This window comes from Chanodichthys erythropterus, chromosome 6 (genome assembly GCF_024489055.1).
Source record: "Chanodichthys erythropterus isolate Z2021 chromosome 6, ASM2448905v1, whole genome shotgun sequence".
Lineage (NCBI taxonomy): Eukaryota > Metazoa > Chordata > Actinopteri > Cypriniformes > Xenocyprididae > Chanodichthys > Chanodichthys erythropterus.
In genome coordinates, this window is record NC_090226.1 from 20,750,900 (window position 1) to 20,769,130 (window position 18,231).

The 18,231-nt window shown below is 38.7% G+C and overlaps 1 long non-coding RNA gene across 1 annotated transcript; it reads right to left on the minus strand.

Moving 5' to 3' along the window:
- Positions 1-552: 552 nt before the first annotated feature.
- On the minus strand, positions 553-4,357 carry LOC137021141 (uncharacterized). Its single transcript, XR_010895284.1, has 5 exons — positions 4,272-4,357; positions 3,532-3,598; positions 2,876-2,956; positions 2,644-2,731; positions 553-948 (listed from the first exon to the last, which is right to left on the minus strand). It is a non-coding gene; the product is annotated as an uncharacterized lncRNA (long non-coding RNA).
- Between the last annotated feature and the right edge of the window lie 13,874 nt (positions 4,358-18,231).

Genomic DNA, 18,231 nt, shown 5'->3' on the forward strand with positions numbered 1-18,231 from the left:
AAATGCTTATCAAGTGTTGTTTGATATATTTTTTCAATACTTTTGAGCTGCTGTTGTATGCACATAATACATGATGGAAACATATTTAGAGAAGAATACACTGTAAAAAGTGAAACATTGGATTAACTTAATAAAATTGAAGTAACCATTCACAATAAAGATTTTACATTGACCTAATGTTCAGAAACCATTCAGTTCAAACTAATTTTCTGCATTTCATGCAAACTCTTTTCTGAATTTGGTGTAAATCAATATTTTAAATTGGCTTAAATTAAAAAAAAAGGTTTTTAAGAGACTTGATCTAAATTTAATTTTCTTCAATCTGAAATATGTATTCATTGCAAGTAATATAAATTGCTTCACAATTGACAATTAAAAATTTTAAATTCTCTCAAAATATATATATTTTAAATGAGTCAGATCAAACATTATTTTAAAAGATTTATTAAATCACTGTTCTTAAGATTAGACTTTTTTTGGCAAAACAAACATTGTTTTACAAATACAAATATAATTCAGAGAAATAAATTTAAATCAAATACAAATCAGAGATATTGCCACATCCAGTAAACAACAAACAACTACTAATACGATGTAGTGGAGACTGGGGTGAAAGAATTTCTGCCATCCTGTGTTCATCAAAGCACTGAAATGGAGGCTGTCAGTCAGTCATTGACTATGCAGCAGAGTGGAGAGGCGACATATTTTGGGGGTCATTTTTCTTGCGCCAAGTTCCATTAAAACTTTCAGAAAAAACTCAAGTGAATTTCAGTTCTTTTGGATACTCGAGGTATACCACATATGTTAGTCCAAACAGCATTGCTACAAGCAGCTGCGGTTGAGGGCACGTTACTGAGGACCTCTGTGGACTCAATGAGAACCCTGGTGTCTGTCTGTCTCACAGATTAAGACGGCCATTGTTTGCTCCAGTCCATCACCTGGCATATCCTGGCAAGACAATACATAGTAATGAATAAAGAGTGTATCAGTATCTCAGAAAATTAAACACTATTTTGGTTTTGAGTGGTTGATAGCACTGTTGCGGTCTATTGTTTTTGTGTACAGATCTCAGACCCTAGGCTGCCTACAAAGGCGTTTTTTTTGACGGCCTGCTTATGGGGCGTGCAGCTAGCGGATCATAAGGATGAATATGATCATTTATGTTTTCGGCCTGCAATCGCTGATACAACCTTTAAAGGGATAGTTCACCCAAAAATGAAAATGTGATGTTTATCTGCTTACCCCCAGCGCATCCAAGATGTAGATGTCTTTGTTTCTTCAGTAGAACGCAAATGATGATTTTTAAATCAACCGCTGCCGTCTGTCAGTGGTACAATGCAAGTCAGCGGGAACTTGGACTATAAGAGTCGAAAAAACTTCCATAGACAAATCCAAAATTAAATTAAGACACGAAACGATCGGTTTGTGTGAGAAACCGAACAGTATTTATATAATTTTTTACCTCTAATACACCACTATGTCCAACTGTGTTCATCAATCGATTTGAGATGTCTGAACTCGCTCCGACAACGGAAGTGATGTCTAGCACTCATTGAAGTATATGGGCGAGACATCACTGCTTTTGTCAGAGCGCGATCAGACATCACGAATCGATTGATGAACACAGTTGGACATAGTGGTGTATTAGAGGTAAAAAATTATATAAATACTGTTCAGTTTCTCACACAAACCGATCGTTTCGTGTCTTAAGACATCAATGTGTCGTCACGAGCGTTGGTGGCGCTTCGTTTGGATTTGTCTGTCGTGTTTTATTTACTTTTATAGTCCAAGTTCCCGCTGACTTGCATTGTACCACTGACAGATGGCAGCGTTTGGAGTTAAAAATCTTAATTTGTGTTTTACTGAAGAAACAAAGTCACCTACATCTTGGATGCGCTGGGGGTAAGCAGATAAACATCAAATTTTCATTTTTGGGTGAACTATCCCTTTAAAACAACCAGGGCATCCATAACACTTCAGCTGAGCCAAATGCAGATTGCCTCCATATAACACCACACTGAAAAGGCTAACAATGTTAGTTTTAGGGGCATCATGCTCAGATCTTCACTCATTGTGGTTAGACGGAGTTCGTTTTGAGCACAAACAATTGAGTTGTCAGGGTTTTAATGTTGGTATCATACAGGGCTGTACAGTGTGACAAACATGCTACAAAAGAAATCAGTCTGTGCTGACAACTTTCAGGCTACTGGTGCTAAAAATCTTTTAACCTTTGTAGCACCAGTGTTACGCGCAAAAAAAGTTAACTTGGGTAAAGTTGGTTTTATATTCGCACATTCGGACTTCTGATAAATTCAGACTTTCAATAAATGTGCAATACATTAATGTTTGCGAATTTTAACCAGCGACACGATATTGACAACCAACCATTGTCAACTTACAACATTTTTCACAGTCGATCAAAATAGGCAAGTATTGTTTTAATGGCATATTTACTTCTGAATGTCCAATGTAGTGTGATTAACAAGGCTATTGAATACGGATGTCTGAATGTGCGAATATAAAACCAGCTTTACCCAAGTAAAAAGTTAATGTACAACCCTGTCATAGCGACCATAGAACAGACCAGTTAAGATAATATCAAACATATTTGATTCAGTCTGACTCAGTCGTAATTGTACATACCTCATCTAAACGATGTAAAATCCTGCCATTCTTTTCTTTTGTCACGCCACCCTTTTTCCGTTGTGATTCTCATGAACTCTGCACTGATCTAAAAAATGAAAAGAGCAGAAAATACAAAGTTTGGGATTAATAATTGACCAAATTATTTAAATTAGTAACAAAAGCTGTAATCAAATTACTGTTATGAATACCAAATGAACAAGAATCAACATAGTTTTGTACCAAAACTGACCTCTTCAATTTGAAAAAGTGCTGGCCACCTCTCCCACAACATTTGCAATTCTTCCCAGTCAAATATTAAATTGTCATCTTTCTGAAACATAAGTAAATTAATTAGCAGTATCTTACCTGGCAAAAATTTATTTATTCAATGTTATCTACATTATATTGCAACTGCAGCAGCATTTTGAACATTTGCAAAGATACGTTAAGCCATTAACTTTTAAATGAATCATTATATTCAAATTGCAAACACACCAGGACAGTCTCCGCATGGAAAACACACGACTGGTAGATGAACGTGCTACAACATTTCTCTCCGAAAAGGTAGGAAATTAAAATAGATGGAATGGAGGATTTTAACTGTGATAAGATGATTGACATGCCAGTTTACGATGACAGGATGCACGCGACAGATCCGTCCGTTAAAGATGACAAAGTAGTAACTTATCTCCCATGGCTTGCATACTCTTTTGCTACACACTCAAAAGTTTATACTTTTTCTCCACAAAAAGAGTACATACTTTTAGGGCGTATAAGTAGGCGAATTGGGACGCAGCATATGTAATCATTTGCTCCAGCCCTGAATCAGTGCAATCAGTATTGAATGTAATGCACGAATCACCTACTGACCCCAACCCCCTCCCCTCAATGGCAAAAACAACTTACCAGTGTCAGCGAAGACTGGACAACCAAAACTGGCACCAGGAACTAGGCCTACCAAGCAGCAGCTTTCCTAAAATTAAAATCCAAACATTAATCCATTTTAGTTTTACAGTTTCAAAGTGTACATTAATTTTCCTCACATTCATTTCCTGCCTTCGCAAATTTAAAACATAAAACATATAAAATCAACGTTTATAATGGCATTGAGCGCCCGGAGGTGAGCCAGTAACGTTAAGCCTAAATTCTGAGCGGGAAACGTTACACGTCACTCGCATATTGAGGTGATTCATTTCTTTCGGCAAAGAAATGCAATATACTCAAGCTTTAGTCATGAATACAACTAAAAAAATATTTTTTCCTTTCATAATATCCGTTCAATCGGTAGATAATATTAAGTTCTTGGATTTCCCAGGAAAATCGTTAGCTGTAAAATGGCGCAATGTTAACGCTATACCGCTAATGTCAAAATTAACGTTATAATAAATTCTAATCTGCGTATCTGTTCATTAAAATGATATGACGTTAATGCTATTCAAGTATTTAAATGCTGGATGAGTTTCCTCATTACTTTAACGTTATGCTAGAAAGGTCGCGGTAGACTGGCTATCAGTAAAACAGTGACAAGGAAGTCACCTTATAAAAACTGAACTAGTTAACGTTACCTTATAAAAATTATAGTGTGAGTGCTGAAATAAAGGGCAAGGATAACACAGACGTACAATTTTGATTAATTCCTCCCTTACCTGACAAAGTGTCCTGTCCTGTTCGCTTCGCGCCTCCTCCGACTTCTGCCACTTCTGCTGCCGTAGGTCTCTTCCAGAACCTTCTCTCGAGTTTTCATGTGTGCGCATGCGCAAACCATGCTTAATCTAATAAAAGTCGTTTGATCGAATGTATGATTTAAATTTCATTGTTATGTTATAATTTTATATTGTATCGATCTAAGAAAATAGATTGAAAGACACATATAAATTACAAAATGTAATTTTACTTAACAATCTAATAATTTTAGGCTATTGGAATGGAAAAAAATATATCAAACGAAGAACACCAATGTTTTACTTTTTACAGTGTAGTACATTTATTAGGAATAAAACGTGCATTTAGAAAGTCTGTGACAGAATAATTAATCAACTAGAATAATCTTAGGCACTGTAAAAAAAAATCCCGTTGTTTCTACGGAAAAATACCGGCAGCTGTGGTTACCAGAACAATACTGTAAAAACCGTAAACATACTTACGGAGTTACATGTGAATTTTACATTTTAAATCTGTTAAATTTACGGTAAAATAACGTATTTCATTAACTGATATAATGTTAATTTACTAACCTAATGAAGTACTAATATCTGTTTTATATCTTTATAACACTGACAGTCACCAAACACAGTGGTGACGAGAGTCACATGATGAATCAAAGTTCATCACAAGCAGCTTTTCCACAAGCTGAGGAAGACAATACTAATAGAAGGAGCACACAGTGTCATTCACACACACACTAAACACCATCATGGTAATATGCATGACATTTTAAAAATGCAATAAACATTAATTTAACAACATTATATGTAACATAAAACCCTAATGTACATAACTGATTAGAAAAAAATTAGAAAAACTAAGAATAAACAGAGTTATTTCAACGAAAATATATCAAATATGAAGTATCACGCAGGGAATTGTGGGAATGTCAATATACGTTTTTTTCACTGTAAATTTTACAATGAATTGTTATTTTTCACTTCCAAAAACTGAGAATTTAACGGTATTTAACGGTATGTCCTGTTGTCGACTGGGTGGATGCATGTATTCTTTGTTTATTGCCACTGTCTGCAAAACTGTTGCCCCTCGGGGAAGTGTTGAAGTTGTAGTTGAAGTTGAAAGCCTTTTTTTTTTATTTTAATTTTATTTTTTACATTTTAGATCAGCAATACAAAGTCTTAATGATGGAGGAGCCCATATGAGTACTGTATACTGTTGTTGTCAATCCTACAAATGTTTTTACCATTTTTGTCTGCATTTTGTCTTTTTGTCTGAAGCCAATTCCCCCATTTACCAAAAGATGACAAAAAATAAAAAATAAATAAATAAATAAATAAAAATAAAAAGGCTACCAATAATTTGATACAGTACAGCACATCAGTGCAAATCATCAATTGTCATTTAACACTTCAGATTTGAAAAAGATTACAAATTTGAAAGTGAGAGTAGCTAATATCTGGAGTTAACAAGTAAAATGGAAATGCACGGTCATAAATTTAAATTATGTAGTCTAGTCACATTATTCATCTATAAAAATGTCTTCTTCTTTCAGTTCTATCCTAATGAACAAGAACAAACACAAAAGACTGAGTCTCTCTGTATCGCTCAGGCTGCACTGCAGTGTCTATTCACAGGCGCGATCCCGCTACTGATCGGCACGGGGGCTTTGACCTGCTCCGTCTCCGACCTGGGCCGGTTCACCCCTCCTTAGACGACCTGGTGGTCCCGGGCTCCCCCAGGAGCACCATATCGATACCGAACTTAGTGCGGACACCCGATCGACATAGTCCACTGCAGCCCAGAAGCCCTGAGCTCAAGCGATCCTCCAGCCTCAGCCTCCCAGTAGCTTGGATTACAGGCGCGCGCCACTGCACCCGGCGAGAGCTGCGAGAATCAGCGCTGCTACTGAATCTAGTGCGCTCACAGCGACCCCTAGTGTGTGAAAACATGTTTAGTTACAATTAGGCAGGTTGAACGATTGTTGGTTCATAATCATAGAGGAATCACTTTTGGTGCTATCTTTAAAGGTGCTCTTCAGCACCTTTGTCAAATGGTGCTATGTAGAACCCATTAGAGGTGCCATATCGCATTTTATTTCTTCAACAAAAATGGTGCTAAACAGCACCAACAGTGGATCTTTGGCTCATAAAGAACCTTTAAAGGGGCTTAACCGGTTCTTTGTATGGCAGTGATGCTATATAGCACCTTAACCACCCCAAAGAACCACTGAAGAACCATTCAGAGGCTTACAGTTTTTCTCAATCGATTTTACAAATTTCTCCAAATGAATGTAGTTGTTCTCAAAACAATTAACACAGCAAACCAAACACACTCTTATGTTATCAAGTGCATAATGCGTAAAAGTGCATAATGAAGCACTTTTTTCTATTAATGCATTTATCAAAAATAAATTCTAACAACAAAAGTGTGTTCTCTTTTGATTTAAAAACAAATTCAGCTGTAGATACACAAATATACGTGAATGAAAAATACAGCAATTTGTTTTTTTCTATCTTTACATATAGTAATACTTGCAAAAAATAAAAAGTTGAAATAAAAAACAAAAATTCCTGAAGCAATAATTACAAAAACAAACAAATAAAAAGCATCAACTTCTTCTTCAGTGTGTCTTCCTTGATCCATGTTTCCAGGGAAAATCATTATGAACATATACTAAAAGATGACTGAAAAAAAAAAAAAAACTACTGTAAGAGAGACTAAAAATAGGACACCTGGGTCGGCTTTCAGCTGAAATTGTAATTAGTTGTGATTGGACTAATTATTATTTGCAGTTTTTTACAAATGCTAACAAGTGTTTACCAATATTTAAAGTACTTTTTCTAAACTCTTAACACAGCAACATGCCCACATCACACAATCAACCAAATAGTTAATTTTCTGCCCCAAACCATATTTTGTTAAATAAATACAATTTCAGTTAAAGCTTCATGTAAAGCTTTTATCACATTAATTCCACTACAACAGTTTCATATATGCAGAATATGGACTGCGTAAGGGGACACCATCCCATGCACCCTCTATGGGGGCACCATCAACACCACACCCCCAGAAAGAGATTTCAACCAAGGGGTCAACTGAAGTTCTGCATAGGGGACTCATTTGACCAGTGGCTGAACAATTCTGTTACTTTCTTCTTTTTTTCTACTGTACATTCTATAAAGTAATGACTCATTCAATTATGTTGCCAAGAATGCACACATTCAACACTCAACCAAAAATGTAGAATGGCTTACATAAGCCTGTTTTACTGCAGTAAAATAAAACTGAATTATAAACAATAGATTTCATATTATCTGCAGGTAGAACTGAAACATGACAAGTAATGCAGTTTTCATAATGCCATCAACTGTTAGTATTTTGACAGTCATTGTGCTTTGACTATATGTTCATGTTGAATAGAAAACTAGTTCTAGAGTTATGACAGAACGACTCGATTATGAATCAGGTTTCTTGTGTTTTGATAGAGTTAGTATATGTATGTTACGTCCCAGAGTGTTTTGGTGTGTAACTGTCATATCCCTGTGTGTGTGTCCTGTGCTGTGTTGTGCCCTGTTTCTCTCCCTCACTCTCGTACTCAGGTTAATTGCCACCAGCTGCAACTCGTTGTGAGCATGCCTGAGTCTGAGCAGAGCTGTATATATGGTGCATTCTGAAGATCCTGCGCTGAGGAACACTTCTCCCCAGCCTCAGAGTGGAAACTGAAATTGTTTGCCTGAGTGTACTGTGTGTGACTGAGGGTTAACAGTTTTGAGTTAGGTGTGGGCCTATACTTTTTCTGTGTGCTAGCATCATTCTTTAGCCTGCTTTCGGGTTAATCCATGTGTGGGTAACTAGAAGGTATTGTATCATTTAACTCAATCATTATTGGGTTATCTGGGAATCATAGGGAGAGAGTGCCTTTTTTTTTTGTGTACAATTGTTTTCTCCTGTTTATTGTTTAAAGAGGGAGCTCAGGGAAGTTTGTGTTGTTGTTTTTTCATCTTTGTTTTTGAGTAGGGTAAGTAGATTCTCTAAACCTTAGTTAGCTCCAGTTTTGTTTGTTGTTTTAGGTATACTCTCTCCTGAGAATTTATTCCCTCATGTTCTCCTTCTGGCAAGCTCTTTTTGGTATAAGGAAATAAACATTTAGACTTTCCCTTAAAGTGGTGTTGTGTTTTCCCTCTGAGACTGAGGCTGAAGTGTGTCCTCCACGTTTTCTTTTTTTTTTTTCATCCTTGCGTTACCTTTTCTAATAAGTTATCTTATTTTCTTTTGTTGCCTTCCCTTCTAACTCCTAGACTAGAAGGGGAACGTAACAATTGGGGGCTCGTCCGTTCCCGTTACTAATAACGAGACACTCATATTCGCCGGTAAGTCTACTTTTTCTAAACTGTTTGGCAGTTTGTTTTTTTTGTTGTGGTAGAGGGAACTGTGGTATTAAGATGGAGTTTGATTTAGTTGCATTCACTCTCTCTCCTACCACAGAGGTCTTTGAGCGTTGTAGGAAAAAGGATTTATTGTTGATTGCTAACTTTTTCAATATTACTGTTCCTGCAGACGCAGTAAAACATGTTATCAAGCAAGTGCTTCGTGAAAAACTTGAAGAGATGGGAATTTTGCCAGAATCCTCTGCCAGGGAGGAGGTTTCGCCTGACGTAGCAGAGCGAGCGGTGTCAGATGATGGCCCTCCTAGTGTCCCTGTGGTAGAGCCTTCTGGTGACCCATTGTTAGCGTTTAAGATGAAAGAGCTTGATTACATGATTAAGAAACAAGAACATCAGACAATGCTCGTTAAACTGCGTGTTATAGAGGCAGAAACTGATCGTGATATTCGATTGCGTCAGTTGGAACGTAAGGTGCCCGAACCGAAAGGTAAACCTGTACCTTTGCCTCGTTCACGAAGTATTTCTGCTAGCTCTCCGTCGTATACCTATTCTGCGACACCTCAAGATTCGCATGAGGCCGAAGCCAATGCAAATTTTGATGTTAGCAGGTATCTGAAACTTGTTCCACCATTTAGGGAAAGCGAAGTGGATGCTTATTTTGTTACATTCGAGCGCATAGCCTTGAAGTTGCGTTGGCCTAAAGATGTGTGGGCATTGTTATTACAGTGCAGCCTTTCTGGGAAAGCCCAGGAAGTTTCTTCCGCTTTGCCGCTAGAACAATCACTTGATTATGACATTGTGAAGGCTGCGGTACTTAGAGCGTATGAATTAGTACCGGAGGCGTACAGACAAAAGTTCCGCTCACATGCCAAAACTGCCAAACAGACTTACGTTGAGTTCGCCCGAGAAAAGCGCACTCTGTTTGAGAAGTGGTGTCTTTCTAATCGGATCACTACTTTTGAACAACTTCAGGAGCTGATTTTACTTGAGGAGTTCAAGAGTAGTGTACCTGAGAATGTGGTAATTCACTTAAACGAACAGAAGGTGACTTCTATCGTTGACGCGGCCGTTTTAGCGGATGAATTTACGTTAACGCACCGGAACGTATTCGTTACACCACGACGTAATGCAATGTTCTCGACTAGCATTAATACGGACCAGGATGTGAGATCTGTCTTGCCACACACTAAACCTAGCACACAACTAAATTCGCCCCATAAAAAGAATGTCAAGAGGGCTTGCTTTTTCTGCCTGGACCCAAATCACATAATTTCTGAGTGCCGGGCTTGGAAACAGAAAACTACTGCTTCACATCCTAAAAGTGCAGCGTTGGTGCACACTGGCGGTAATACTAATTGTGGTACAGAGACTGTTACGAGTGCGTATCAGCCGTTTTTACTGGATGGTGCAGTGTCTCATTCACCTGACGCAGTGGGTAAGCCGGTGAAGATTTTAAGAGACACTGGATCAGTCCAGTCGCTTATTTGTGAAAAATCGTTACCAGCTTCAAGCGTATACTCTGGCTCCAATATCCTAGTGCGAGGGATTGGCATGGGCTGTCTTAGTTTGCCATTACATGACTTGTATCTCACGTCAGATTTGGTCACAGGCCCTGCTACACTTGGAGTTTGCTCACATCTACCAGTTGATGGGGTAGATGTTATCCTAGGGAATGATCTTGCGGGTGGAGATGTTTTTCCTAGACCACTGGTAATTAGTGAACCGGCTCAAAATGATAATTCGTCGCTTGCGGAAAATTTTCCTGCTGTCTTTCCTTCATGCGCAGTCACGCGGGCCCAAAGTAGAAGGCTGGGAGATGTACTTGATCTCTCTGAGAGTTTCTTAGTTGACTCAAATAAGCATGACGTAACTCCAGAGAAGGCTGAAGTTACAGGAACCTGCGAAGTGGCTTTTGTACCTGAACTAAAGCCTATTTTAGAAGTGGGCAGGGAACAATTGGCTATTGCTCAGAGAACAGACCCCTCTTTAGCAACCCTTATTGGGACTGTTGCAAATTTCAAAAGAGAACCTCATGATAAAGTAAGGTATTTTTGGGAAGGGGAAGTTTTAATGCGGAGGTGGAGACCCCTTGCTCGTTCTTCCCTTAATGAAATTCAGCAAATCGTTCTGCCTCAACAGTATAGGGAGCCTGTACTGAAAATCGCTCATGAACATGTACTCTCAGGACACTTGGGAGTTACCAAGACGTTCAAACGAGTGTCCCGCTACTTTTTCTGGCCAGGGCTGAAGTCTGCTGTGTCTAAGTTCTGCCGCTTGTGTGCTGCTTGTCAAATAGCTGGAAAACCGAACCAAAAACTTCCTATTGCTCCGTTGCGGCCTATCCCTGTTATGCACGAACCCTTTGAGCGCCTGTTGTTGGACTGCGTGGGCCCTTTGCCTAAATCAAAATCTGGTCACGAATACATTCTGTCCATAATGTGTACTTCTACACGTTTCCCGGAAGCGATTCCTCTGCGCTCTATAAAAGCCCACATCATTGTCCATGAACTGATCAAGTTTTGTACTGTTTTTGGATTGCCAAAGGTCATACAAACTGACCAGGGTACAAATTTTACTTCAAAACTGTTCACACAGACTCTAACTCAGTTTGGAATTAGACATGAACTGTCGAGTGCATACCACGCACAATCGCAAGGTGCTGTGGAAAGGTTCCATCAAACACTCAAGATGTTACGTACTTACTGTCTTGCTAGTGGTAAAGACTGGGCAGAGAGTTTACCATTCTTGATGTTTGCCGTCAGGGAAGCAGCGCAAGAATCCCTTGGGTTCAGTCCCGCAGATCTTGTCTTTGGTCACACGGTGCGGGGCCCGCTTAAAGTGTTGAGTGAACAACTGCTAGCTAAAAATGCAATGCCTATAACTGTCCTTGATTATGTAAGTTCATTTCGAGAACGGTTGCACAGAGCTCGTGATCTGGCTAGGGAACATTTGGTTACAACCCAGTCTAAAATGAAAGAACGCTACGACAAAAGAAGCGTTTCTCGTAGTTTTCAGCCGAACGACGAAGTTCTTGTACTTCTTCCGGAACCTGGTTCAGCCCTCCATGCTAGGTTTACAGGTCCCTACTCTGTGAGGGAGAAACTCAGTGAAACAGACTATGTTGTCAGCACCCCAGATAGGCGGCGTAAAACTAGAGTGTGCCACATTAACATGCTTAAAAGGTTTATGCGTGACTCTCAGTCTGAACCCCCATGTAACCCTGTGACTGTGCCTTTACCAGTTGCTGTAGCCTTGCAAGTTACTGAACAAGATGGTAAGAGACTACAAAATTCTGCTGTGTTGAAAGATCTGCCTTCTTTTCTCTCACATCTAGAACCTGTTGAGTCTGATCAGATTATCCAGCTAATGCATCGGTACTCACCCCTATTTTCTGATGTGCCAGGGAGAACCACTGTTCTTGAGCATGACATCAATGTAGGCTCCGCTAAACCAATCAAGCAGCACTCCTACAGAGTTAACCCAAGTAAGCGTCACATAATGAAAACCGAAGTCGAATACATGTTACAGCACGGCCTGGCTCAGCATAGTCAGAGCCCATGGAGCTCACCGTGTCTATTGGTTCCAAAAGCAGATGGCACATACCGGTTTTGTACTGACTTTCGTAAAGTGAACGCAGTAACGAAGCCTGACTCTTTTCCACTCCCCCGTATGGAGGATTGCGTAGATCGGGTGGGATCAGCCAAGTTTGTTACAAAACTTGACTTATTAAAGGGTTACTGGCAGGTGCCTCTCACTTCCCGTGCTGCAGAAGTTTCTGCATTCGTTACGCCAGATTACTTCCTGGAATACTCTGTCCTCGCCTTCGGAATGAGAAATGCACCAGCCACTTTTCAGAGGCTGATGCATATTGTGTTGGGTGATGTACCTAATTGTGACGCTTACCTTGACGATATCATAGTCTATACTGAGTCATGGGAAGACCACATTAAAACCTTGGAGAGAGTCTTTGAAAGGTTAAAACTTGCATCGCTAACCCTAAACCTGTCTAAGTGTGAGATAGGTAAGGCTACGGTAACCTACCTAGGGAAAAAGGTAGGCCATGGCTGGGTGAAGCCTGTGGAAGCTAAGGTGGAAGCTATTCTTAAGTTTCCTAAACCTAACAACAAGCGTGAGCTTCGCCGGTTTCTGGGAATGTCAGGCTACTATAGAGGTTTTTGCAGAAACTTCTCTGCTGTAGTTGCTCCTCTCACAGACCTCCTTAGCACAACGAGAGTGTTTAGTTGGAGCCGTGACTGTGATCGAGCATTTGAAGCTGCTAAAGACCTGCTGAGCAATGCCCCTGTGTTAGCTGCACCTAACTTCAATTTGTCGTTCAAGCTACAGGTAGATGCAAGCCACTTCGGTGCGGGAGCTGTCCTTATTCAAGAGGATGCTCAAGGCATTGAACACCCTGTGTCGTATTTCTCCCGCAAGTTCTCAAAGAGCCAGTTATCATATAGCACAATTGAAAAGGAAGCATTGGCTTTATTGTGGGCTGTACAACATTTTGAGGTGTACCTTGGGAGTAGTGCTCTACCTGTGATTGTGTATACAGACCATAATCCTTTAACTTTTCTGTCCAACATGTCTTCCTCTAACCAGCGTTTGCTGCGCTGGGCTCTCAAGCTTCAGGATTTCAATCTCCAGATCCAGCACATCAAAGGCAAAGACAACATTGTGGCGGATGCTCTGTCCAGATCTGTTGAGATGACAACCTAGGTGCTGTGCATGTTGGGGTGGTGATACAGAAACCTTATTGAACCCTGGTCTGTAATCTTAGTGGTGGGGGTGTTACGTCCCAGAGTGTTTTGGTGTGTAACTGTCATATCCCTGTGTGTGTGTCCTGTGCTGTGTTGTGCCCTGTTTCTCTCCCTCACTCTCGTACTCAGGTTAATTGCCACCAGCTGCAACTCGTTGTGAGCATGCCTGAGTCTGAGCAGAGCTGTATATATGGTGCATTCTGAAGATCCTGCGCTGAGGAACACTTCTCCCCAGCCTCAGAGTGGAAACTGAAATTGTTTGCCTGAGTGTACTGTGTGTGACTGAGGGTTAACAGTTTTGAGTTAGGTGTGGGCCTATACTTTTTCTGTGTGCTAGCATCATTCTTTAGCCTGCTTTCGGGTTAATCCATGTGTGGGTAACTAGAAGGTATTGTATCATTTAACTCAATCATTATTGGGTTATCTGGGAATCATAGGGAGAGAGTGCCTTTTTTTTTGTGTACAATTGTTTTCTCCTGTTTATTGTTTAAAGAGGGAGCTCAGGGAAGTTTGTGTTGTTGTTTTTTCATCTTTGTTTTTGAGTAGGGTAAGTAGATTCTCTAAACCTTAGTTAGCTCCAGTTTTGTTTGTTGTTTTAGGTATACTCTCTCCTGAGAATTTATTCCCTCATGTTCTCCTTCTGGCAAGCTCTTTTTGGTATAAGGAAATAAACATTTAGACTTTCCCTTAAAGTGGTGTTGTGTTTTCCCTCTGAGACTGAGGCTGAAGTGTGTCCTCCACGTTTTCTTTTTTTTTTTTCATCCTTGCGTTACCTTTTCTAATAAGTTATCTTATTTTCTTTTGTTGCCTTCCCTTCTAACTCCTAGACTAGAAGGGGAACGTAACAATGTAGAAAAGGGTTTTTAGCATTTTGAAATGTAGAGTTTGTATTTATTTAACAAAATATGGTTTTGGGCAGAAAATTAACTATTTGGCTGATTGTGTGATGTAGGTGTGTTGCTGTGTTAAGAGTTTAGAAAAAGTAGTTTAAGTATTGGTAAATGCTTGTTAGCAATTGTAAAAAAAAAAAATGCTTATCAAGTGTTGTTTGATATATTTTTTCAATACTTTTGAGCTGCTGTTGTATGCACATAATACATGATGGAAACATATTTAGAGAAGAATAGTACATTTATTAGGAATAAAACGTGCATTTAGAAAGTCTGTGACAGAATAATTAATCAACTAGAATAATCTTAGGCACTGTAAAAAAAAATCCCGTTGTTTCTACGGAAAAATACCGGCAGCTGTGGTTACCAGAACAATACTGTAAAAACCGTAAACATACTTACGGAGTTACATGTGAATTTTACATTTTAAATCTGTTAAATTTACGGTAAAATAACGTATTTCATTAACTGATATAATGTTAATTTGCTAACCTAATGAAATACTAATATCTGTTTTATATCTTTATAACACTGACAGTCACCAAACACAGTGGTGACGAGAGTCACATGATGAATCAAAGTTCATCACAAGCAGCTTTTCCACAAGGTGAGGAAGACAATACTAATATATAGAAGGAGCACACAGTGTCATTTACACACACACTAAACACCATCATGGTAATATGCATGACATTTTAAAAATGCAATAAACATTAATTTAACAACATTATATGTAACATAAAACCCTAATGTACATAACTGATTAGAAAAAAATTAGAAAAACTAAGAATAAACAGTTATTTCAACGAAAATATATCAAATATGAAGTATCACGCAGGGAATTGTGGGAATGTCAATATACGTTTTTTTCACTGTAAATTTTACAATGAATTGTTATTTTTCACTTCCAAAAACTGTGAATTTAACGGTATTTAACGGTATGTCCTGTTGTCGACTGGGTGGATGCATGTATTCTTTGTTTATTGCCACTGTCTGCAAAACTGTTGCCCCTCGGGGAAGTGTTGAAGTTGTAGTTGAAGTTGAAAGCCTTTTTTTTTTATTTTAATTTTATTTTTTACATTTTAGATCAGCAATACAAAGTCTTAATGATGGAGGAGCCCATATGAGTACTGTATACGGTTGTTGTCAATCCTACAAATGTTTTTACCATTTTTGTCTGCATTTTGTCTTTTTGTCTGAAGCCAATTCCCCCATTTACCAAAAGATGACAAAAAATAAAAAATAAATAAATAAATAAATAAAAATAAAAAGGCTACCAATAATTTGATACAGTACAGCACATCAGTGCAAATCATCAATTGTCATTTAACACTTCAGATTTGAAAAAGATTACAAATTTGAAAGTGAGAGTAGCTAATATCTGGAGTTAACAAGTAAAATGGAAATGCACGGTCATAAATTTAAATTATGTAGTCTAGTCACATTATTCATCTATAAAAATGTCTTCTTCTTTCAGTTCTATCCTAATGAACAAGAACAAACACAAAAGACTGAGTCTCTCTGTATCGCTCAGGCTGCACTGCAGTGTCTATTCACAGGCGCGATCCCGCTACTGATCGGCACGGGGGCTTTGACCTGCTCCGTCTCCGACCTGGGCCGGTTCACCCCTCCTTAGACGACCTGGTGGTCCCGGGCTCCCCCAGGAGCACCATATCGATACCGAACTTAGTGCGGACACCCGATCGACATAGTCCACTGCAGCCCAGAAGCCCTGAGCTCAAGCGATCCTCCAGCCTCAGCCTCCCAGTAGCTTGGATTACAGGCGCGCGCCACTGCACCCGGCGAGAGCTGCGAGAATCAGCGCTGCTACTGAATCTAGTGCGCTCACAGCGACCCCTAGTGTGTGAAAACATGTTTAGTTACAATTACAGTTTTTTTTCGATTGCTAACTTTGGCTTTGTCCAATCTGTAGTCACGTTTTCAAAACTCTAAACACAGAAGCAGAACATCCGTCTGTTCTGATCATACCATTAACACAATTCGTGTCATTTTCACACAAAATGCAATCAATTAACATGTTTCTAAAATGCTTACATTTTCTTTTCATATAAGCTACCCCATACCAGAATCATGGATCTTTCTTATCGTATTTTCAAATGCTTAAACACAGCAAATCAGAAATGAAGATCTAATGTTCCAATCTTCAAATATAGTATAAAACCTTTTGCAACAACAGCAGCTCAAACATATTGAAAAAAACATATCAAACAAATACTGAAAAATTGATAAGTGTTGGATTAAAATCTCAATCATAGAATGTTTGTAGTCTCAGTCATCAGTTTAGAAACAGGCGCCTCAACCCCTGTGATGTGTGGCAGCAGCAGCGCGAGATCTCTGGAGAATGACCAAGCAGACACAGATCAAGTGGTACAAAGCATTCTCAGCTTTATTCAGGAAGAAGGGTCATATAGGTCAAACAACAATCTCTGGGATGGCTTGAGCATCCAAGAATCAAACCTTACCATGTATGGCATTTAAAGAAATATAATAACAAGCAAGAAATGTATGTGCATAAATGTGTGTGTGTGTGTGTGTGTGTGTGTGTGTGTGTGTGTGTGTGTGTGTGTTGTTTTGTCTAGGTAGGTACATGATATGCATAGTGGAAAAAGCCCAAGACACAAAGATGTCAAAGTAAAAAAATGAAGAAATTTTTTAACAATAAGCATTTTTAATTAACAGATCACTGAAATATTGAGAAATAGCAAATTCAGATCTCAGTTGGAGGCATAGTCAGGTGTTGAAGTTCTTTCCATTACATGGACAGACAGTAAAATATGACTCTTTGAATCAGATTTGTTCAGTGAGGATGAAGAACAACACAGAGGAGCAGAGAGAGAAAAAATGTCTGGTTAAGGGAGAGGAACAGATGAAGGAGAAGAGAGAAGAAGAGCTATGGGAGAGGAGGAAGAATGTGTGCTGGATTGTGCATCTATGGCTTTCCTCTTTTACGCATGTGGAACCTATGAAAGCTTATTTCTGCCATGAATAAAAAAAAAGGTAATTGTGTCTTTTTTATCTCACAAGTCTGACTTTTTCTCTCAATTCCTATAGTTTATATTTCACAATTCTGTGAAAAAAGTCAGAATTGTGAGATGTAAACACAAAAATAAAATGAATAAATATGTAAATAGAAAAAATTACAATTCCCTTTGCTTTATTCTTTGGTGGAAAAAAGCTTCCATAATAACCAAAGGCCATGTATATTGGATTTGTTTGTTGATCAATGGCAGCAATTTCATGTTTTCATTTCAGGCTTCAATTCAATGATTTTACTACAACGATTCCACTACCACTTTTCCATATACACAGAATAAGTGGTCTGTGTAGGGCACTAACTACCAAGAGGACACCATCCCATCCTCTACATGAGCACCATCAACACCACACACCCACCCCCAGAAAGAGATTTCAATGGAGGTGTCAATTGAAGTTCTGCAAAGGGGACTCATTTGACCAGTAGCTGCCCTGAGCAATTCTGTTACTTTATATATTTTTTCTTCTGCACATTTTATAAAGTAATGTATGAATGTCTTACTTATAAGGAAACTGAATTTTAAAAATTGTGGATTTTATATTTTCTGCAGGTAGAACCGAAACATGACAAGTAATGCAGTTTTCATAATGCCTTCAACTGTTAGTATTTTGACAGTTATTTTGCTTTGATTGACTATATGTTCATGTTGAATAGAAAACTAGTTCTAGAGTTATGACAGAACGACTCGATTATGAATCAGGTTTGCTGTGTTTTGATAGAGTTAGTATATGTAGAAAAGGGTTTTTAGCATTTTGAAATGTAGAGTTTGTATTTATTTAACAAAATATGGTTTTGGGCAGAAAATTAACTATTTGGCTGATTGTGTGATGTAGTGTTGCTGTGTTAAGAGT